Below are 25121 nucleotides of genomic sequence, written 5' to 3' on the forward strand. Positions count from 1 at the left end.
CCACTCAAGGTAAAGTATAGTGAGAAGACTCATCTCGGATACTCGGTAAACCTCGTACTCTGAAATGCTGCGCTAGCCTCCGCCTAATCACATAAATAATTTCTCTAATTAATATAACTTCTAAAGGCTAGGATAACCCTCCTCTATAAGTCCTCTAAGAAAGGTAAAAGACCATTCTACTCCTCTAATGGCTCATAAGACCAAATCATTGACCGAACCCTAAAAGTCAACGAAGTCAACTCTAGTCAACGGTCAAAATTTGACCAGACTCCTCGAGTGCACACGAGTGACTCGGCGAGTCCATGCTGGTTCTCTGAATCCCTTTTGAACCTCTCAGGCACGACGAGTTACCTATCTACTCGTCGAGTTACTCAGCAACGAATCGCGGGGCAACCTCGACTTGACTCGTCGAGTCTGCCTATGGACTCGGCGAGTTGCTCCCATGACAACACTCATCTAACCTACTAAGGTTAGATCCGTTCCTCTAATCCATAGATCTGACTTCCCTATTAACAATAACCACGTAAAGGTTGAATCTTGGTACACATGCAAGGCTCTCTATGCTTATTTTGGTGAAATCCTTCATTTCATGACAACCCTAGCTCATAAATCCAAGGAAAAGGCATAAAGCAGAATGGAAGGGACTCTCTGGACCTCTTAAGGTCCAGATCTCGGAATCATTTCACCATGGGACCTCTCATACTCTAGATTCAAGCAAAATAAAGCATGAAGAAACCCTAGATCATGAAATCTACTAAACAAACGAATATGGACATGAATCCTTACCTCTCACAGCAGCTCTGAACGAAATGATGGAAGAATTGAGTCCCACAAGACAACCCAACTCAAAATCCTTCCTTCCCTTTGCTAAGACACTCCAAAGGATGATGAATTAGCTCTCCTCTTGCACTACAAGCTTCCTCTCTACTCTCTATGGGCTTTCTCAGGGTGTAGTGGCCGCAAATGAAGGCCATAAGGACCTTTAAATAGGTCCCAAACCCGAGAAATTAGGGTTTCTCTGCCCAGCACCTACTCGGCGAGTCCCTCCTCTTACTCATCGAGTCCACTCATTAAATCCGCGTGAGAAACCCAACTCGACTCGGCGAGTTGGATCCTCAACTCGTCGATTCTCTCCTTTAATGAAAAGATTAACCTACACAATAATAACCCTGAAAATCTGGATGTTACAATTCTCCCCCACTTGAGTTAGATTTCGCCCTTGAAATCCTTCCTTAACCACACATAGATTAAATCATTAACCCGAAAGGCACTACCGAAATGATCTTCATACCACACTGATATCTTTCTCTATGGACACTAGAACCTCCAAAACCAGAGTTTAAACCAACTCTTTCACCGCTAAAATACTCCTTCCCAATTACTGGAAACTCTAGTGCCCTGACCCACCACCAGAATGCCTACTTGAGCGATCACCATGATATTTGCTCCTCGAATATCAACCCAGTTTCTTCACTGGCCCTCTGATTCTCATAAGACCACGTCCAACAACCGACTATCTCTCCTCCAAGCCGATCATGCTAAATCATACGAATCACGCCCCATGAATAAAAGGGTTCACACTCTACCAGAGCACATCTACTAGACTGCTACCAGAAACCATCCGAACAAAGAATCCCCAACACTCTGCCCTTAGACCCAAAAGCATAACCATGCTCGCTCAAAGGTGTCCTCAAACATCACATTCATAAGCCTCATCTCCAAATTCCATGTCTCTTTTAACACCGCACGCGGTCTGACCTCAACCCCATAGTTGAACCTCCATGGTTACCCATAACATGATCCAAAATGTCTCACTGACTTCCCCTTTGCATCAACTATGCCGACCCTATGACACACAAGTCACCAAATTCTTAGAGGAAAACTACAATCCAATCGAAGATCGTCTTATCCCTGACCTCTGATGTCTACTGCACATATCTCCGCGCATCTCGCAGTATCTCCCGCACCCGAGTACTGACCTATACAGGTTAGGACATCCAATGACAACGATACCCCTCATCCAAAATTCACCTCAGGATTCCAGAATTTCATCTCGTTTACCCACGCACCATACTGCCAAACTCAACTCGAGAGTTTGGTCTGATCCAAAGTTGGAACCTCGCTTCCCAATGAGACACTCATCTCATGACTCGACCTGTACCCTGTACGAATACCACTTTTCCAATTCCCTCATGTTGCGATAATCACAACTGAAAAAAAAATATAATGATTCCCGATAGAGACGGAAACCCCATTCTTGCCCCTGGTTCAACCACCAGGCTCCAAAAAGTCAATACTAGGGCTACTCAAGCCTAAAACGCTTCTGCATCATACACTGATCGGAGAACACTCCAACATCACACTCTCTTGCCGTCTAGTGAGTACTATGGCTCCCCGCAACATCACGATAACCTCTCGATGACTAGTGAGTACTACGGCACTCGTAGTATCACAACACCCTTTGACTAGTGAATACTACGGCTCCCCGTAGTATCACAACACCCTCTGACTAATGAATACTATGGCTTCCCGTAGTATCACACCTCCCTCTTTCTGACTTGTGAGTACTACGACTCCCCGTAGCATCACAACACCACACTACATCCACTAACTCATGCTCCGCAGACTATCATAGATAGCTACACATACTCAATCCCAATTATGCATCACAGACTCTGGCGGCTACCGTCATAACAAAATACCTACCTCTACGAAGATCCACTTTCTTAAATAATCCCTCTTGATGTCAATACTCGAAGGGCTCCCACTGGAACCGTAGATACATAATACACCACTAGTCGTGTCAAACTCAAGTTTCTAAATAACTCCGAAATCAGGACATTATACTCGGGTACCACGGAACACCATTACAGAACATCACAATGTCCTACCTCAACCACTGATCCCCTACTCCCAGCATCATATAGATACAACAATACATTCCCTCTGAACCCCATAATTAATTCTTCATTTTACCCAATGCGCAACTTCGGTATATAAAAACACTCAATTGGAATACGGAGAAAGTGCTAACGCTTCAGAACACGCTGATGACCCTCTGAAACCCTTTCCTCTACTGCTCAAAATCCAAGCAAGAATACACATACCGGCCCGGGAGTTGACTGCTCGATCATCTTCTATCTACCCCAAAAGGGGCATATACAATCCATACATCGACTCAGAAGTTCTCAACTGCCCATACCATCCTTACGAGCCTTCCACTTGAAACGGTCTTGACCACCACCAGGTTCCTGACCATTGACCACCTGCCGTAGAGACACTCATCCTTTCTCAGACACGTACCACATGCATTATCTTGCTCTGCACCTTTCCTCGATCACCAATAACTCTGGTCTCATGAACTCATACCGCAGGTCTCTATATCCCACTTTATAACCGCTCTTGAACAAATCTCTTCTTCTTTCAATACGATACCCGGTGCTCCCCCACTTAAGGTTTGAACCATCACCAATTGACGCACTAACAATATATCCCACATACTGTTTCCACCAGTAACATCACACCTACTCCTGGAAGGTGCTACACAACGCCCGATGATCTCCCCACATAAAGATCAAGCAACCCTAGTTACCCTGAATCTACAATGAAATCCTCAAGAACTTCTCATCACGACTGCCTCTAGTCCTTCCAAAATCACCTAGTATCCCACTACCAGACATATCCACTGTCCAGTAATAACCCTGACTATTAGAATGAAAATATTGAATCATCATGCTCCTCATCCTCGACTTCTCAACCAACGTTCCTACACGTGAATCATCACAAGAACAGGGACCCTATTCCCATACTCAATACCCGTCATAGAAAAAAGAGCCACCGCCCCGACATACTCTCCTTGTTCATCCGTCGCTTCGGCTGACACATGCCCTACTATACTCAAGTAGAATGTATCTGTAGGGTCCATTATGTATTGCGTCTTGGGCTCGGTTCTTAGTCCAATTTTGTATCCGGATTGGGCCTGTCCATCCGTGATTTATTTATTTGGGTTTAGTATTTATAGATGCTTGCATGCATCTTTGTATGCAACTTTTGAGTCGATTATTCACAGTGATTATATTTTATCGATTGTAACCCTGAAAGCCTCTACAACGGAAGTTCTTTATCGAGCTCTACTGAGGCGTGAATCTATTGAATCATTCAGCTTATTTTGATTCATTCTTTTGTTTATTATTCTGTTTTGCATTATTCTGTTTAACCTGTGTGAGATCTAAACGATCAAAGAGTTTTTCAACTCATCAATTGGTATCAGAGCAAGAGACTGTGTAATTCATACACATCTCTTCTATAAAAGTAGTGGTTAGGGTTTATTCCGCATTCATTGATATTTATTGAGCCGTCACTCCATAATTGACGTATCTCATTAATTATTCATCTTGCCCTAATATTACGTATTACAAAGTCTGATCTTATAACAGGTTAAACGATCAAGCATGGAAGATTCTCAATCCAATCACATCAACATCTCTAACAGCATCGGATCAACAACCAAGATCCCAATCCTCTACACTCAAGACTATGAAGTGTGGGCGCACCGTTTTGAAGATTACGTTATTGGATCGGAAGATAACGGGTATCTGATATGGGAAGCTATCACAGCTGGCCCCTTCGCTCATTCAATCACTTCAAGAATCATTAAAAATCAGAAGGAGTACAATGATATATTAAAAGATGTGAAGGACGTCGCTCAGGATGAAAAGGAGAAGTTCCAATGCAACATTAAGGCATTGAGACTAATTCGATTCGCCCTTCAATCCGACACATTTTGGTTAGTAAGTTCTTGTGGTACAGTAAAAGAAATCCGGGATCGGCTGCGAGAGTTGTATTCCACAGATGAAGATCTGGAGCACTCGATTCAGACCCTACTTCTCTCTGAATTTGGAGTGTTCAAGCAGAAGCCAGAGGAGGTTGTCACACAAACATTTGATCGGTTCAATCATCTTCTCAGCAAGATGATCAAACATGACATAGAATGAAAGCTCATCGAACAAAAGGTCACTTTCTTAAATGGTCTAAGACCCGAATGGAGGGCGATTGTGTCGACGGTTAAAACGCATGATCAGTTCAAGTCATATTCTTTGGCGAAACTGGTGGGGATTCTGAAATCCCAGGAAAAGATTGTGCTACAAGAAAAGAGTGTGGTTTCCAACTTGGGGTCTTTGGACCTTCTGTCGAAAGGTAAGAGTGCAGCAGAAGATGAAGAAGATCTGAATCTGGGAGACTATGATCTGACATCTGAAGATTATGCAATGATAGTGTCAAATCCCAGGAAGTTCATCAAGAAGAAGTTCCCTACCAACAAGAACCGAAATTGGCAGGGAAGCTACAGCTCTGAAAAAGTGAAAGAGGAGCCGAAGGTTGAAGAACCAAAGAAAGAAGCGAAGGGTGAAGTTGATTCTGGTGTCAGCTGTTTTTACTGTGGAGGGAAAAATCACTACGCAAAAGATTATGTGTTGAAGAAAATGGCTGAGAAAGATGAGGAGAAGGATGAAGAAGCAAGTCTCCTGAAAAGACTGGAGGAGATTAAAAGGAAGAAAGCTACTACTAATCCCTCTATGAATGCTCTTGTTGTGCAGGATTCGGTAGATGATGACGAATTCGACGGTGTACAGGTGTGGTCGACCGACTCAGAAGATGATGAAGTGAGAATGCCTTCTCATGGAAAGGCTTGTGTGGCGAAGAGTGGTGATGCTAGTGGAAGATGTTTGATGGTGACTGATGTATCCTAGATGAGGGGATACAACACTGATGGTGGAAACGAAGTGGCTAAGGAGCGAGAGGACGTGTGCTTTATAGCGAAGCCTCTCAGTGCGCAGATTAGTGAACTAGATGAACTGATCAAGAAGGTACAATCCATTTTTGTTTCGTTTAAAATTCCACAAACATCATATGAAAAAGAATTAAATAACTTGAATTCAAGAATTTCAAATCTAGATAGTTGTTTAACTCAAACACACGTCACGAATTCTAATCTAACTGACCAAATAAGCAGGGTATCATCCAAGAGTGAGGAGCGAAGAATGTGGATTGAGCAGAAGGAGTTGGAGCTGGTTAAATCTAGGGATGAAAATATCTATTTGCAAAGAGACAATCTTAAATTATTGAAACAGAGAAATGGTTTTTGTTTGATTGCAAAAAGACCTTATACTAACATTACTCAGCTGCATTTAGACTGTGAAATAGGCCAGAAGATACATCGCATGATTTTTCCCTTCCTTGAGCTAATGGAGGATGAAATAGATGCTGAAGCATACAACTATGAAAGTGTTGTATCTTCAAATGATGTGAATCCTACTTATTTGTTTGGCCTGGACAAAATTGAATCGTTTATAAAATCTAGAGACCATAAGGACATGCTTAAAAATCTTTTGGATGAAAATGATAGGTTGAAACTTAGGGCCGAAACTATAGAAAAATTTGACTCATCGAGTACCAAATTAAGTTCAGAAAATAAAATTGATGTTGAAAATGCATATGAACTTAATGAGGACGATGACATGAGTGAAATCTCTGTAGAGGATGAGGTTGACTGTGCAGAGTTTATTAGGAGTGAACCTGAAAACCACAAAAACTTGATTTCTGAAAATTCTATGGAATTCGCTCGTCTGTCTAAAAATAAGTCCCCAATCCTTAAACAGAAGGCCGTTGTATACCAAAAGGTAAGAACCACTCCCAATTAGGTTTATAAGGTCACAGGAGTAACCGAACATTAGACAGCCGAACTCATTGCAATGGTGAATGAAGATAATGCAGATGGTTGTGATGAGTTTTTCTGGTCTGCACCGATAGACAATGCAGATGAAATAGTTGGTTTGTCGGAGCGAACATCATGGAAGGCCAAAGGTAGATATGTGGCCGAACCACTAAATAAACCTACCAAGTTTGACGTGCCCAGTTCCAGTGGCACAAAAGAGGTTCCAGTAGAATGTGTCTCCTCAACAAGCGACACCTCTTCCAAGAAAAGTGAACCAGTTGTTCAGAAGACGAAACAAAAGGCAAATATTCACAGGCAACCGAAACAGGTGAAAAATCAAAAGCAGCAGAGAAATCTGAGATATAAGAAAAATCTCTCAGAGCGAAAGCAATTCTGGCGCTCCCAAAATCCTTACTATACTCACTTTGATAGAAACAACAAGCCAAACGGAGAAGAAAACAAGAGTAAAAGGAGCTTTGGTCCATTTGATCAAAAGAATCAGAAGAAGACTTTTGGGCCACAGAAAGAACAAAACCGGAAAGATGAGTTCGGTCCCGAAAGTAACAACAACCGAAAAACTGGTTTCGGTCCACCAAACAACAATAGACAAAGATCAGAGTTTAGTCCATCAAGCTTTTACAGCAGAAGACTCAGTTTCGGTGCAGCAACCTACAACAACCGAAAAGCTAGTTTCGGTCCATCAAAAGAATGCAACCGAAGGTCCAGGTTCTATCCCTCAAATGATCACAAGCGAAAGGGTCATTTCGAACCTCAAGTCAGGAAAAATTCTCATTCTAATTTATATTCCTCTCATTCTTCTCGTTCTCTTTCTTCTTCTAAGCCTAATTCTCGTCCTACACCAAGCTCGCACTTGAAAAAGGATTTGAAAGGAAAAAGTAAGATTTCCTCAGCAAATGAAGACCGAAAGCAAGCTAAAATCCAAACTCCCGAACCTGAATCGAAAATACCTGCATCTAAGTCTAATAAAATCAAAGTGTTTACTATTAAGAGGAAAGATGAAACAACCTTAATAAAACGAACTTATCTTGTTGATGTTTCCCTTACTATTCCTGTTTCTGTGAAAGGCTCACGTGGACCCAAGAAACTTTGGGTTCATAAATCTGCTTAATTTTTGCAGGTTATTAGTGACGAGCAGTTCGACGAAGAATGGTACATAGACAGTGGCTGCTCATATCATATGACAGGAAGGAAGGAAGAGTTAAGGGAGTTTCGGTCACTTCAAAAAGGTGGCAACGTCAAGTTTGGTAACAACTCCTATGGAACGATAAAGGGTTATGGGATGATAACCAATGGAGACTTTACAATCAGGAAGGTAGCTTATGTTGAGGGGTTGCAGCATAACCTCGTCAGTGTGTCTTAACTGGTGGGAGGTACAGGTCTCAAAGTCTCGTTCGATGACGAAGGTTTAGAGATAATAGAGAAGAAATCCAACCAAGTCATTCTCAAGTCAGAACGAAAGGGTGAAATATTCCCTCTGAATCTCAAACCAATCAAAGGGAATCCAGCCATATGTCTACTGTCCAAAGCGCATTCAGATGAAAGTTGGTTGTGGCACCAAAGGCTCTCACACCTCAACTTCAAAGACATCAACAAGCTAGTCACCGATAGTCATGTTCGGGGACTTCCACTGCTTAAGTTCGATCGAGATCACTTATGTGCTACATGTGAAATGGGGAAACAAAGTCGCCAAAGTCACCCAACAATCATCAACACCAAAGTTGTTGAACCACTTGAGTTGCTTCACATCGACTTATGTGGTCCATCATCAATCGAGAGCATTGGCGGTAATAAGTACATTCTTGTTATTGTTGATGACTTCTCACGATTTACTTGGGTATTCTTTCTAAAGCACAAATCTGAGGCGACTCCCAAGCTGAAGATATTTATCAAGCAGGTCGAAGTGCAACTGAGAAAAGTCATTCGAAACATCAGAAGCGACAATGGACTGGAATTTAAGAACAAAGAATTCGAAGATTTCTTAGCAGAAAAAGGCACCAGTCACAATTTTTCAGCCCCTTATACACCTCAACAGAATGGAATTGTCGAAAGGCGAAACAGATCCTTGTGTGAGGCGGCCCGAACCATGCTCAGTTTTGCCTCCCTACCTCTATATTTCTGGGCTGACGTTATTGATGCAGCTTATTTCACTCAAAACGGATCTTATCTCAACAAGTGTTTCTCTCTCACCCCCTATGAGATTATCAACAACAGGAAGCTGAATGTCAAGTTCTTTCATGTGTTCAGCTCGAGATGCTTCATTTTCAACTCCAAAGAGCATCGCAACAAATTCGATGTCAAGGCCGATGAAGGCATATTTCTAGGATATTGTCTTACGTCAAAGGCGTACAGGGTTTTGAATAAGCATTCAAAATAAATTGAAGAAACCTATTATGTAACGTTCGATGACAATTACGTCAAGAAGTTGAAGTCTACCGAAGAAGGAATTGGAGAAATTTTCTCTCAAACAGGTCAAGTCACAGCTTCAATCGCTAATTTGTTTGACCAGTTCATGGATTTATTTGATGAACCTGAGAAGGCGATTCACTCAGAGGCCTCTGCAGCAGACAACAAGATGGATCACCTTAAGAAGATTGTCGAAGACGCAGCCAAACAAATGGGAGAAGAAGAACTAGTTCGAAATGAACCTCCTCAGAGCAATACTTCGGTCCAGGGGGAGAATCAATTCTCTTCAGATCGCCAGGACTCATATTTCCAGGGTGAGGATCCATCAGTCTCAATTGCCGATAATACTCATGGCATGAGGCAGAATCCAATCTTTGTCAGAACCGAAAGCCTATCCAGACCCGAAACTCCGGAACAACCCGAAAGTCCTGTAGCAACCGAAAGTTCGGAACAACCCGAAAGTCTGGATCAGCCCGGAAGCCTAGTTGAAGAAAGATCTTTTGGTTCACATCCAAATAATTCATCATCTGTCGAGGGGGAGAATTCCAATATGTACTATGACGATGATATTCAATCAGAGTTGGAAGAAACGGTAAAAGCTGAATTGGATCCATCCTATGATCCAAATTATCCTCCTCTCACCAAATGGACCAGAGATCATCCTGTATCTCAAATAGTAGGTGATGCATTAGAAAAGGTTCTAACTCGATCACAACTGAAGGCAAAGCAAACTGCTCTATTCTCCAAAGTAGAATTCTGCATGTTTAATTCATTCATCTCCAAAATAGAGCCGAAGACCGTCAATATTGCTCTCGATCATTCTGATTGGGTTCAGGCAATGCAAGACGAACTCAATGAGTTCGAAATAAATAAGGTCTGGAGACTCATTCCAACACCAAAAGATGCCTCAGTTGTCGGTCTCAAATGGGTTTTCAGAAACAAAATGGACAAGGAGGGAAATGTGATCCGAAATAAGGCTCGACTAGTAGTGAAAGGATTTTGTCTAGAAGAAGGAATCGATTACGAAGAGACATTCGCTCCAGTTGCAAGGCTGGAATCTGTTTGAATATTTCTTGCCTATGCTGCACACAAGAATTTCGAGGTCTACCAGATGGATGTGAAGTGTGCGTTTCTGAATGGGAACTTGAAGAAACCGTGTATGTGGAGCAACCTCCTGGTTTTGTAAATGAAAAGCATCCAAATCACTGCTACATCTTGGACAAGGCAGTTTATGGTCTGAAACAAGCACCTAGGGCATGGTATGAAACATTAACTAAGTTTTTAAAGATGTCTAAATTCAAACAAGGTTCGGTTGACTCGACCTTCTTTCGTAAAAAGGAAGGTAACCACCTTATGATCGTTCAAATCTATGTCAATGATATCATCCTTGGCTCCACGAATCCTAGCCTAACAGCTGAATTCAGGAAGTTGATGGAGACTAAATTTGAAATGAGCTCAGTTGGTCCGATTAACTTTTTCCTTGGTTTAAATATTAGATAGGGACCCGAAGGCATCTTTATCAACCAGGAAGCATACACAAAGACCCTCCTTGCTAAATTCGGCATGATGGGAGACTCAAAGGTCAAAGTCCCTATGGCGTTCGGCACCAAGCTCACACCATCTTTGGAAAAACCAGCAGTCGACATAACGCTATATCGCCAAATGATTGGTTCCCTGATGTACCTCACCGCTAGCAGGCCCGATATAATGTTTTCAGTATGCTATTGTGCCAGGTTTCAAGCAAATCCTCGTGAACCACACATGCTGGCAGTGAAAAATATATTCCGGTATTTGAAGCGAACCATCTCTCTCGGTCTCTGGTATCCCTCAAGCTCAGGTTTCTTTGTTCAAACCTACTCAGATGCAGACTTAGGAGGATGTGGTCAAGATCGAAAAAGCACCATAGGAGGCTGCCAATTCCTAGACGGGAAGTTGGTTAGCTGGCAATAGAAGAAACAAACATGTGTTTCTCTATCTACAGCCGAAGCAGAGTACATTGCAGCCGCCTCTTGCACATCACAAGTGATTTGGATCCAAAGCCAACTCCGGGATTATGGACTCAATATGAAAAAGATCCCACTATATTGCGATTCAGAAAGTGCAATTAGGATCTATCATAACCCAGTGCAACATTCCAAAACCAAGCATATAGCACTGAAGTATCAGTTTATTAAGGATCACGTGGAAGATGGAAACGTCGAAATTCACTTTGTTCGAACCACTGATCAACTGGCCGACATCTTCACCAAAGCTCTTCCTGAAGCAAGTTTCAACAAAATCCTACAGGGCCTAGGTATGATGGAATCAGAGTCAGTTCCAAAAACACCTTCTCAAAACTAAAAGTTGGAAGCGAAATGAACTGAATGCTCGGTCTATTTCAGGCTCGGTTCACACGGGAACCGAAATGAACCGAACTCTCGGTCCATTTCGGGTTCGGTCCCACCGCACTTGATTTCGCTTATCTCAAAAAGGTGATATCTTTGTTTGTATGCATTTGTACAATTGTTTTCCAAAAATCCAAAAATATTCTTTTAAGGAACCGAAACCGAGCATTCGGTCCATTTCGGGTTCTGTTCAAAATTTATTTTTGTTTTGTTTTTTTTCTCTTTACAATAATATCAAAAATTCCAAAAATATTTTCTTTCTTTCTTGTCCCTATTTCTGTTTATGTTAACAGTTTCTGGAATATCGATGGGGCGGGTATCATTCTCACACTTTATACTAGCTAAGTGTCCCTAGAAGCATGCTGGTGTATGTTGTCCAAAGCCTCAACTGATTCTGAATAAAGTCGTATTGACTGGGTATATTCAAATCTCGTCTTCCCAATTAGGCTGCTAAATTTATTCTAATCATGAGCTACCTTACTCTTTTCTCACTTGAGTTAAGAGTTCTCTGCTTGGTCATTCTTTTATAGCAGAGGTACTTTGGTTTGTTTACAACACCTCAAACATTTTTCTCCATCATATTTCGGTTCATATCTGTAACCCTTGAGACTCTCAGAAATAACCACTGAGGTTTATGGTTACACAATCTCTGTGTTTATGATCTTAGCTTCGTGTCACTACGTGCTAAGTGAAACCCAAAATTCAATACCCACTGTGCATTGACGGTGAAAAATTAAATTTGCTCTAGGTTTCACCCATGAATTAACGAAACCACCTAAGTGGTTGTACCATGAAATCTCTATTTTTTTTATTCTTATGAAATTGTTAAACACCATAACATTTCTTCCCATAGAATCCAGTTTTAAATTATTTTTGAGATTTCACACCAAGCACTTCCAACAAGTCACTAGAATATTGTCCAAACCTACTTGTTCAACAGACCACATTGGTCTCACAAGTACTTCATTCGGTTTCTATCTTATGTCAAGATCAGGAATTTTGAACTGAAGCGAAAGCGACCCTTCTAAACCTCATCAAAAGATGCCTTTCAGCACTTCTTAACAAGTGATTGATCGTAATTCAACGGGAATCCACACAGGCACTTTAAAGTTTCTCTTGACTTTGAAGGAAGAGATTTGTGCCCGGGATCCACTGTTTCATGTCTATATTGACATCACAAATTCCCACTTAGATGTTGCTTTATTTCCTTCTCTTTGACACTCTATGCACGAAAATCTTATTGATTTTCCAAAAGTCTGGTTTGGTTCACTACAAGCTATTTTTTTTAGCTCCGGTTTTTAATGCAATATTCACAAGGGGATGTTGTGGTTTTTGTAAGTGTTTGTTTAATGATGACAGCTCATTTTAAGGATAAGGTGATGACTCAGCTGGGAGACTAAAGGTTTCAAGAATTCAAAAAGGTATTTGATGGGAAGGCGTGCGAAATGGAAACGTTTTCTCTCTCATGCGTAATCATCGGGGTTGCCAACTGTCACGCATCAATCAAATCAGGAACCAATTCGCTTTTCAAGAGGATTTGGGGGTGAATTTTTCTCTCACCTCTACACACTTGCCAGTCTTCGTCAGAACCTTGAAACTGACAATAAATCTTTCCAGGAAGCCGTTGAGGAGTGGTTGACCAAGCTCCAAGAAGACCTTGCCATAGAAAACTCGGTGATGGATGCGCTGGCACGCAAAACAACTGCCTTAAAGATCAAGAGTCTTCAGCTTTTCTAATCTGAAAAGGAGGTTAATTCTCTTCGATCTGAGCGAGCTATAATTTCGAGTTGCGTTTCGGATGTCCACGGAGCCATCTCAAACATTATTGAAGCGCATGACCCAATCCTCAACTACTCAGTGAGACGAACTCTTGCTGAGAAACTTGCTCCTGCCCTTGCCCTGCTCAGCAAAAATGAGGGGCTTCCTGAGTACGTGGTCCATCCAAAACAAGGGGGAGAAGGAGCTTCAAAAGGCGATAATCAATCTCAACCGCCTCCTACTTCTACATCAGCTTCAACTAAAGCAACCGAACCTCCAACAACTGGTCATGCTTCAGGTTCGGTTGCTCAAGACAAAGGGAAAAACGTTCTTGATGACAGTGATGGCGATGATGACAAAGAAACCATTGCTAATATCTTGAAGAAACAGGCCAGGGATAAGGATCCAGACATGAGTGCTCGGATCGCCAGAGAGGCCAAAGCAAACGAAAGGAGGATGAAGGAGGCTTATGATCTCCTTGAAAGTCGAAAAACTCTATTCCCTCCATGGACTCTTGAGAAGCTTATCAAAGAAGTTGTCGAGTCCCCCAGCATCCTCTGGCTTGAACCTGTAATCTCTTTAGACAGGCTTAATTCTGTCGACTCTCAGTTCGACATGCCTCTGACCCGAAAGGCCTTTACATTTCATGCATTTCCCCACATTGCTAAAGTCCCTCATCCTCACCCGAAGGTCGATAGGGAACTTATTGAATTCTATCTGAGGTTTGCTCAGCCTCAATATCAGACATGGAGTGCACAAAAGATCGTCAACGTTTGGGTTCTCAAACCCTTTCGGGAGGGTAACTTCACGAACGTCAGGTTCAAAGTTTTGAGGGGATCAGAAAAAGCTAAACACGCAATTTATCTCGCTGATCTTCCTAACTTGAATCCTCACGATTGGATCATCCTGCATAACATCCTCCTCACCAATGAAGCTGAATATGGGCCTATCATAGATCATTTCAAAAGGATGTTGGTTTGCTACATCATGGAGGTTGCTTAGAAGGATAAGGAAACTGCCAATGTATTCAGGAAGAAGCCCACCATCTCACCAGTCGGTTCTGCAAGTGATTTGAATAAGATGCAGATGGGGAGGATCGATCCAAAGCGAAACTCAGTCATGTTCACCAGGAATGAAGGCCAGAAATGTCTGTTCGCCTTGGGTGACAAGCATCTTTATACCACTTCGTGTTTGGAGCATGTTCTAGGGATCATCAATCGGTGTAAGTAGAATTATGAAGATGACAAGAAGTACTTCAATGACATGATCCACTGGTACATTCATTTCAGACAAACTATTCTTGCCATCATTCCTTGTCTGTTCGATACCACGAAGAAAGTTACTGCAGCAGGCTCCTCCAAGCCAAAGTAGAGTCTTGCTCCAATTGACGCAAATGTGGAGATTGTAGGGTCCATTATGTGTTGCGTCTTGGGCTCGGTTCTTAGTCCAATTTTGTATCCGGATTGGGCCTGTCCATCCGTGATTTATTTATTTAGGTTTAGTATTTATAGATGCTTGCATGCATCTTTGTACGCAGCTTTTGAGTCGATTATTCACAGTGATTATATTTTATCGATTGTAACCCTAAAAGCCTCTACAGCGGAAGTTCTTTATCGAGCTCTGCTGAGGCGTGAATCTATTGAATCATTCAGCTTATTTTGATTCATTCTTTTGTTTGTTATTCTGTTTTGCATTATTCTGTTTAACCTGTGTGAGATCTAAACGATCAAAGAGTTTTTCAACTCATCAGTATCCTATTTTTTGACCATCCCGGTTCCCACTAATAACCTGCCCATGATATAACCTCACCCCGCGGCAGACATACTGCCAGATACATCGGTGAAAGATCGTCATTAATGCTAACCCGCCGGGTTTACTCCTAAACCCAAAATTAAAGTCTCACACGTCTTATGTTCCCCACAGAAAACGGAAATAGCACCACTCAGGTCACAGAAGGTGACATCTTATTTATCGGCTGATTGCTCATCTCAGGCCATAATTCTCCCTGAAAGCCATCTCTAATCATCCTTGATTCTTGCGACTCTATCATACATCTCACCAAATATACCTTGGAATACATCTTGATCTCCCTCTCATGGGATGCTTCTTTGAACTCATTCATCATGGCCTTCTGGCCTCATAATCTATCGTATCTGATCTCTGCCAAATCAATCATGACTGGATAACCGAAGAAACCCCAACATCCGAGTCATGGTACTCATTCTAGTACATCCCCTATCAATCTGCTATAATTCACGGTACCTGAACCATGACATCGCTCCTCAATCTACTACACTGCATGATACTCGAACCATGACATCACTCCTCAACCTGCTACAATGCATGTTACTCGAACCATGACATCACTCCTCAACCTGCTACGATGCATGGTACCCGAACCATGGCATCACTCTTCAATCTGCTATGTTGCATGGTACCTGAACCATGGCATCACTCCTGAATCTGCTACGATGCATGGTACTCGAACCATGACATCACTTCTCAATCTGCTATGACGCATGGTACCCGAACCATGACATCACTCCTCAATCTACTACGATGCATGGTACTCAAACCATGACATCACTCCTCAATCCGCTATGATGCATGGTACCCTAACCATGGCATCACTCCTCAATCTGCTACGATGCATGGTACTTGAACCATGACATCACTCCTTAATCTGCTATGGCGCATGGTACCCGAACCATGGCATCACTCCTCAATCTGCTACTTAGATCCCCCGGTCTACTCCCTGTTTCGACTATGGGTCCTCTGCTTTCAGTAGTACGGGCCCATACTACCTGCCACATCTACCCATACTTTCCACCCGGACCATCCCAAAGCTCCTAAGTAGCAGCTCAACCTTCTCGCTCACCAATTCCTGCCATGCGTGCTTACTCCTCAGTGAAATACTCTACTATGCCAGCGTACTTATCTGACTAGGGTCACTCCCTAGGCTCTTCCCAGGTTCCCAGACTTCTCCGCCATCACCTACTGAAGAACTCCTAACGATGCCATCCATCTACCTCCTGAATAACGTCATATTCACTTAGTAGCTTTCTCCCATCATCGAGAGTTCCACAAAGCACGAAGCAAGCAGCATTCGAGCATCGAAGTACCTCCTCCAGCACATAAAACCTCTTTAGGTTATTTTCCACTCGCTCTCCTCATACTCGGAGGTATCACTAAACTCAAACAATTTCACCCCACGTGGGCATCTGGCTACCCTCTCGGCATTACCAATAATAGCAACTCCTAGGCTAAGGCATCACAAATCAGACCACTCTAGTCCTAAAATATGAATTAGCTAGCCTGTCTCTAGCATGCATAATATCTCATAAAATGTCTTATAAATATCTCATAACACAAAAGTAAGGGTATTTTTGAAATCACCGTTCGGGCTCTGGCTGATTGTACACACTGCTCCTTCTCATTTTCTCTTTGAACTCTTATTCGCTTTAGAAAAATCATTTCTTTGAAAATTTTCTCAATTCCTCAGTTGGAGTCCAGATTTACCTGAACGTGCATCCGAATCCCTCAAACCAAGGCTCTGATACCAACTTGTAACACCGTAATATTTCAAAACTAAAATTTTCATTTAAAATTGCTAAATTCTTAAAAACTTTTCATAAAAATCTCATTTCATTTGTGTTACAAAGCAAAACACCATATTCAATTAAATAATAACCCAAGATCCTTAAAACATAACTCTTCCTCTGGTGTGTACAATCGAGTCGGTGCCGTCCCATGATCCTGAGAGAAACTTGAAACATATAACACATAACACGGTAAGCATGAAGCTTAGTGAGTTCCCCAAAATACCACACATAACACAAACTAGCCACTCGAGGCTAAAACTCTGTGGGCCCTTGGGCCCTATCTCTGTGGACCTTCTGGTCCCAACTCTACGAACCTTCCAGTTTTAAGTCTGATATACTCTGATATACACACGGCATAAATCACATAGAAATAATGCGGTGCAACACATCACATAAATAGCATACAATAACTTTGTCACATAACTCTAATCACCATTCAAGGTAAAGTATAGTGAAAAAAATCACCTCGGATACTTGGTAAACCTCGTACTCTGAAATATTGTGCTAGCCTCTACCTAATTACATAAATAATTTCTCTAATTAATATAACTTCTGAAGGCTAGGCTAACCCTCATCTATAAGTCCTCTAAGAAGGGTAAAAGACCATTCTACCACTCTAATGGCTCATAAGACCAAATCATTGACCGAACCCTAAAAGTCAACGAAGTCAACTCTAGTCAACGGTCAAAATTTGACCAGACTCCTCGAGTGCACACGAGTGACTCGGCGAGTCCATGCTGGTTCTCTGAATCCCTTTTGAACCTCTCAGGCACGACGAGTTCCCTATCTACTCGTCGAGTTACTCAGCAACGAATCGCGGGGCAACCCCGACTCGACTCGCCGAGTCATCCTATGGACTCGGCGAGTTGCTCCCATGACAACACTCATCTGAACTTCTGAGGTCAGATACGTTCCTCTAATCCATAGATCTGACTTCCTTATGACCAATACCAACGCAAAGGTCGAATCTTGGTACACAGGCAAGGCTCTCTATGCTTATTTTGGTGAAATCCTTCATATCATGACAACCTTAGCTCATAACTCCAAGGAAAAGGCATAAGGCAGAATGGAAGGGACTCTCTGGACCTCTTAAGGTCCAAATCTAGGAATCATTTCACCATGGGACCTCTCATACTCTAGATTCAAGCTAAATAAAGCATGAAGAAACCCTAGATAATGAAATCTACTAAACAAATGAAGATGGACATGAATCCTTACCACTCACAGCAGCTCTGAATGAAATGATTGAAGAGTTCTGTCCCACAAGACATCCCAACTCGAAATCCTTCCTTCCCTTTGCAAAGACACTCCAAAGGATGATGAATTAGCGCTCCTCTTGCACTACAAGCTTCCTCTCTACTCTCTATGGGTTTTCTCAGGGTGTAGTGGGCACAAATGAAGGCCATAAGGACCTTTAAATAGGTCCCAAACCTGATAAATTAGGGTTTCTCTGCCCAACACCTACTCGGTGAGTCCCTCCTCTGACTCGTCGAGTCCACTCATTAAATCCGCGTGAGAAACCCAACTCGACTCGGCAAGTTGGATCCTCAACTCGTCAAGTCTCTCCTTTAATCAAAAGATTAACCTACACAATAATAACCCTGAAAATCCAGATATTACAATCAGGGTTGAGCTGATCAGCTTCAGCTTCAACATATAATGAATAACCATAATTGTTTATCATCAACATGCCATATAATATGATCAGTGTGTCATCAGTGCATAGACACACTTATCAGTCTTTAGTAGATGGTGTCTTCATTCCTTTAGTGTTGATAGATTATTTAAGGTCTTCCAGTCATCAGGGGATGTTCTTCAGTTTTCAACATATGAACTTCCGTCAACATATCTTCAGATTATCTAACTAAACTAGCTATGACATATCATCTTGTCTAAGTTATATTATTTACACTTAGATAATATTGATTGTACACAATGAACATATAAATGATAACTATGAAGTATATATTTTGCATCATCACATCTATACAAATGAGTGACCCACCAATCTCTTCTATATTATGATGTCAAAACTAAACTAATAAAAATGAACGAATGGATAAATACAACTGAAGTAATATGTTGATTTATGCTCCCCCTTAGATAAACAACATTTAATATTTGCTCCCCATGAGATTAATAATCTTCTTCTTTCAAGAGTATCTCCTATACAAAGAAGGATCAAGTAACAATGTAGCAAAACTAGACATTTCTCCCCCTTTTTGACAGCATCAATAGGTTCTACGCCCCCCCCCCTCCCCCCTTTTTTTCTCTTTTTTTTTAAGGACACATCAAGTAATCCTAAAATAATAAAAAACATCAAATAAAGTTAGAGGAGAAGATAGGTGTGTCACACTATTGTGTTGTTGCAATAGTAGATCATTTACACATAATTGTGAATTCTGATCGGCGTATGGTTTTATACGGTGAATCATTAACTTCTTTTATTAGAATAATAAAGGGAGAGAGTGGGTACATGTGTGTAATACATCATGGTACATGATATACCCATCGGCATATAATTTCAAACTTTTATCAGTATGTGGTATCTCATAGTGAATCATTAAGTTCTATATTAGAAGACTTGTGGAGAACAGTTAAAATCTTGGAATATATCCATCGTCAATTCATAGTGGTACCATGTCATACATCAATCAAGGACGTCAAGGACATGATTAACCCTTTTTAATTTAAGGAACTGACTAGTATCTCTGATGTTGATGACTATGCAATCAAGGTAAGCTACTTGGTTGTGCTCGATGTTTCAGCAGAACATGAGACTTGATGCATACGGCAAGCATCCTTCCAGGGACAGGGTCAACTAAAGATGATTAAATTAAAAATGAACACCCAAGCCTTTATATCAATTTTTTATTTGGACCAGGCGATCTCACTTTGAGAGTTTATACAATGCTAGATGCAGCACCCGGTTCCTGGTACGTAAATCTTAATTGAGTATTTCCCTTCTTTTAGCCTTGGACTCGGCGAGTCATAGGTCCGACTCGCCGAGTGGACGCGGGACCCGGGACAAGTTTAAGTTAGCGACTCGGCGAGTCCATATCCTGGACTCGGCGAGTCACAGCTGTTGGATGAAACCCTAAGTTTCAGGGGTTTGCACCCTATTTAAATGACTTAACTGCCCCAAACCAGCCCCCATTCACCCTTAGAGCCTTGTATCCCTCGTTCTAAGCTGTTCCTTGAGAGTTTGAGGCTATTGTGTGTGTTTTTGAAGGTTTTGAAGGAGGAAGGAAGTAGATCCAGAAGAAGGGAAGCCATCCAGGCATTATTGTGTTCTTCCAGCAGTTCCTTTGAGGTATAACCCGTTTTCCCCATGATTCTATGCTCAATACTTCATTTGGGTCTTTCTTGGTCAAATCCCCAAGCTTGTATGTGCATTATATGTCGTAATAAGATGTTTGGCCTCTGGATCTAGGCAAGATTGAGCTCCAGGAGCTCAGATCTGTTAGCTTAATGGCCCCATGTTGCTTGTTGGCCCTAGATCTACCCTTTTGAGACATTTTGAGCCCTAAAATCCATATTGGTGAATATCCACACGTAAAGTTGGAAACTTTACGTGTGATTCGTGTCCTAGAAGTCCAGATCTATGAATGGCATGGACTGGAATTGAGAAAATCCGTGTATTTAGTAGGTGTATGGCAACGACTCGGCGACTCGTTCATATGACTCGACGAGTATGTTCGCGAGTCTCCGAGTTTGTCCCCTTTTTGTAATGTTGAGTGAGCAGTGAGTCACGGGGTGTGACTCAGTGAGTCGGAAGCTTAACCCATCTATGGAGGTACTCGGCGAGTCAATGCCCTGACTCAGCGAGTTCAAGGCAATCTCCTTAGATCAAGAACAGACTCGGCGAGTTGTTCATACAACTCGGCGAGTCGCAGCATAAGTGTTCTTCGGATGAAGATGGACTCGACGAGTTGTTCATACAACTCGGCGAGTCTTAGCATAAGTGTTCATCGGATGAAGATGAACTCGACGAGTTGTTCATACAACTCGGCGAGTAGGATGAAGGACTTGAATATTGGTTAAGAAGGCGAACCCGTCGAGTCGTCGCCTAACTCGACGGGTAGGATCGGGATTCAGGGCAGTCGTTTGGGTAGGGACTCAGCGAGTTGGAAAACCAACTCGGCGAGTCGGGTCAACTGAAAGTTGAATCTGGCTTTGGCTTAGGGCAAGGTCAGGGGTAAAATGGTCATTTTACCCAAAGGTCAGCGAGCAGTGTTTGATCGAGTATATTATGGGAATTGCAGCCGGAGGGTTTCCGGAGCAACGGCAGCAGTAGTAGGTGATCAATTCCCACACAGACCAGCAGCTATTTCGAGGTGAGTTTCCTTTCCAGTAGGAACGGGTCTAAGGCACCAAGGCCGACCCGCGTAGACGAGATGCTAGTACTAGAGTGTGGGCCGAGCCCGTATCTCTAGGTTTAGTCAAGTATGATATATGTGTTAATATGATAGAGTTGCTTATACTTGTTGTCTGCGTGATACTTGTATGTTAGGGGTTAGCGGTTGAGTGTGGGCAGGGCCCGTATCTCTCCGAGGTTGGAGTGTGGGCTAGGCCCGTATCTCCCAGATAGCGAAGTGTGGGCAGGGCCCGTATCTTCACAAGTGTGGGCGAGGCCCGTATCTCCCGGCTAGCGAAGTGTGGGCAGAGCCCGTATCTTCCCGAGTGTGGGCAAGGCCCGTAACTCCTAGCTGAACATTGGTTGTTATATGTATGCATGGTATGGGGTATTATGGGGGAACTCACTAAGCTTTGTGCTTACAGTTTTCAGTTTTGGTTTCAGGTACCTCCTCAGCTAGGGGAAAGGAGCCGGCGCGGTAGCAGCATGTTACACACACACTCTCCGGTTTTCGCGTTTACGAGCTTCACTGGGATTGATAATCTGATATTCTGATTAGTTGTATGTTTTGGTTTTCAGACATGGTTCACTTTATGTTATGGTTGATCAAACAATGTTTTTAGTTATTAATATTTTCTAAAGTAACGTTTTTAAACAAAAATTTTTGGATGTGAAAATTGGGTCGTTACAAGTTGGTATCAGAGCCCTGGTTTGAGGGATTCGGACACACCTTCGGGAGTGTCTGAACTCAAATCGCAGGATTAAAAGATTTTCTAAAAGAAAATGTTTTCTAAAATTGAGAAAAGAGTTTTGAGAAAGAACGAAGTGTGTGATGTGCGTGACCGGCCGAGCTCAAGTAAGTATTCCCCAAAGTACCCATACAAGTTTATGTTGTGTTTATCAGCTTTTGTAGAACAGCATGCTAGAATAGGACTAAGGATCTAGGAGTGATGCCTTCTGTGCCTGCTATTTGTGTTTTAGTTGTATGAGAAATTGCATGCTAGTTATTGAGTAGACAGTAAGTAGGATTGCCTGATTAGGTTATGCCTGGTAGTATGAGCTTAGCACTTTATGCTAGCTCAGTTCTTGAAAGTGGATAGAGTTATTTGAGATTGTTACCCTTGTCTGAATGCTGCTTGCTTCGTGCTATGTGGGACTCTGAATAATGGGAGTTAGCCATTAGGCGAATGCGTCACGTCACATGTAATCAGGATTGAATAATCTTAGAGTGCCGAATTTGATCCTACTGCGCAGCTCTTGTTTGAGTCCAACCGTTATAGGGACGAGTCGGGTACTCGAAGGATTATCTGAGCCTCGTCACATGTGATGGTATTTGGGTAATGGCTAATTGGCATTACAAGGAGGCCTGCAGCAGCTGAGGACTGGTTAGAGTAGAATTAGAGATTTCCCTAGGGCAAGCCTAGGATGAGTATAGCAGTGATCAGCAGTAGTGAAAGGGATCTGGTGGAGTCGAGGCATTCCTTGAAGAAGGTACGGATAGATGTGGAAGGTAGTATGGGCCCATACTACTGAAAGCAGAGGATCCGTACCCGAACCAAGGAAGGCCAAGATAAGACCAGGGAACCTGTAAGTAGTTGTGATCCCTCAGGAAGTATCAGTATCACTAATGATTGTTGTGATGTATTGCAGAATGGTGGTACTTCGATCGAGGCCGGTAGATGGCGGTTCAGGAGAGGGGTCAGGTTCGGGATCAGGTTCCGAGCCGATTGATGAGGGACTACGCGAGTTCATCGCGTCAGAGATCACCAGGGGCATCCTTGAGTCGACCCCCATTCTGTTTGGGTCGATCAAGGAAGGGATCATAGAGTTGATGGAGGATCGCCTATGGGCATTCAGGAGCAATATGGCATCTAGCCAGTCAGGATCTCGCACGCTGTCCTTCAAGGACTTCAGGAGCAGTGGTGCGCTGGATTTCCATGGGGTGAAAGACCCCATTGTTGCAAGGCGATGGATTGCAGACATCAAGTCTGCCCAGTTGACTAGCTTCTGCCCCGAGGGGTCGAAGGTGAGGTATGCAGCAGGATGTTTACGGGACCGAGCCCGGGATTGGTGGGAGTCAGTGGGTGACTCATTGGGAGCCTCAGCTATCGAGGCGATGACCTGGTCGGACTTTGTGACCAGGTTCAGGGCAGAGTTTGCGCCGGCTGTCGAGCTTCAGCAGCTGGCCAGGGAGTTTCTAGACATGAGGCAGACGACGGAGACTGTGGCGGAGATCACCACCAAGTTCCGAGAGAGGGCTTTATTGGTGCCCCAGTATGCTGGTGACGAGAACATGAAGAGGACTCGTTACCATGATATGCTACGAGCTGACATTCGGGAGCCTGTTAGCTTTTCGGCTTGTCCTACCCTGGACTCCATGATTGCCTGGGCGAGGGAGAGGGAGATAGATTTGGAGCACATCCGGAAATGGAAACTAGAGGAGGGTCAGGCAGGAGGGGCTTCGGGGAAGAAGCCCAAGGGATCAGATGGTAGGCCGAAAGGCCAGTCAGGATCGAGCCGCTGCGGGAAATGCGGCAGGACGCATGTGGGGGCATGTAGGATGGGATCAGTAGGCTGCTACAAGTGCGGCAAGGCAGGGCACTTTAGCAGGGATTGTACTACTCCGGTTTCAGCTATTCAGACATCAGAGTTGCTGTGTTTTCACTGCAACCAGAGGGGCCACAAGAAGGCCAATTGCCCCAAGTTGACAGTTGCAGCGCCAGCTCCAGCGACCCTGCGGATCACGGATGGTCGGCAGGGCAAGGCAGAGGCTCCAGTGGTGAGGAGCCGGGCATTTCAGCTGACTACCGAGGAGACACGCGCCGCACCCGATGTGGTGACGGGTATGATTCTTTCCCTCTATCTTATTTTTATGATGTTATGTTATTAATATGTGCTCTGTATGTATATGTATGCATTAGGATCATTCCATGTGAACGGCCTCCCAGTTCAGGTGTTATTTGATTCGGGTGCATCCCGATCATTCGTTTCCCTTGCGCTTAGCAAGATGTTTCATGAGTCATCGGGCGAGTTAGATTGCCCTTTGGAGGTGGAGATTGCTGACGATCGATCGGTGCGAGCATCAATGGTATTTCGAGATTGCGTGTTGCGTTTGTTTGAGGAGCGCTACTTGGTAGATTTGGTTCCCATTCCGTTGCGTGGGAACAAGGTGATTATAGGCATGGATTGGTTGAGCCCTAATGGGGCGGTGATAGATTGCGCGCAGCAGCTAGTGCGGGTCAGGACCCCAAGCGGGGGAGAGTTAGTGATTCATGGAGAGAGGCCTCAGTGTGGACCCACTGTATGTTCAGCTGCGAGGGCTAGGCGCTACCTTCAGTAGGGATGCGCAGGATATGTCGCGTATCTGATGGATACCTGGGAGGCGGGTAAGGCGACAGTGAGCGAGGTTCCGGTGGTCCGAGACTTTGCAGATGTTTTCCCAGAGGAGCTTCCTGGGATAACTCCGGAGCGACGGGTGGAGTTCAGGATTGACCTTGTTCCTGGCGCGGCTCCGATAGCCAAGGCGCCGTATTGGTTGGCTCCTCCCGAGATGCAGGAGTTGTCTACCCAGCTGCAGGAGCTGCGAGACAAGGGATTCATTCGTCCGAGCAGTTCACCCTGGGGAGCCCCGATTCTGTTTGTAAAGAAGAAGGACGGGTCGCATCGGATGTGTATAGATTATCGGGAGCTGAACAAGGTAACGGTGAAGAACCGTTACCCGCTTCCGAGGATTGGTGACCTCTTTGACCAGCTTCAGGGAGCATCTTGGTTCTCCAAGATTGATTTGCGTTCGGGTTATCATCAGATGAGGGTCAGGGAGGAGGATATGCAGAAGACCGCATTTCGGACGCGCTATGGCCATTATGAGTTCGTGGTGATGCCGT

The sequence above is a fragment of the Lactuca serriola genome, chromosome 9, assembly GCF_051521515.1.
Source record: "Lactuca serriola cultivar US96UC23 chromosome 9, Lser_US96UC23_V15, whole genome shotgun sequence".
NCBI classification, from domain to species: Eukaryota; Viridiplantae; Streptophyta; class Magnoliopsida; order Asterales; family Asteraceae; genus Lactuca; species Lactuca serriola.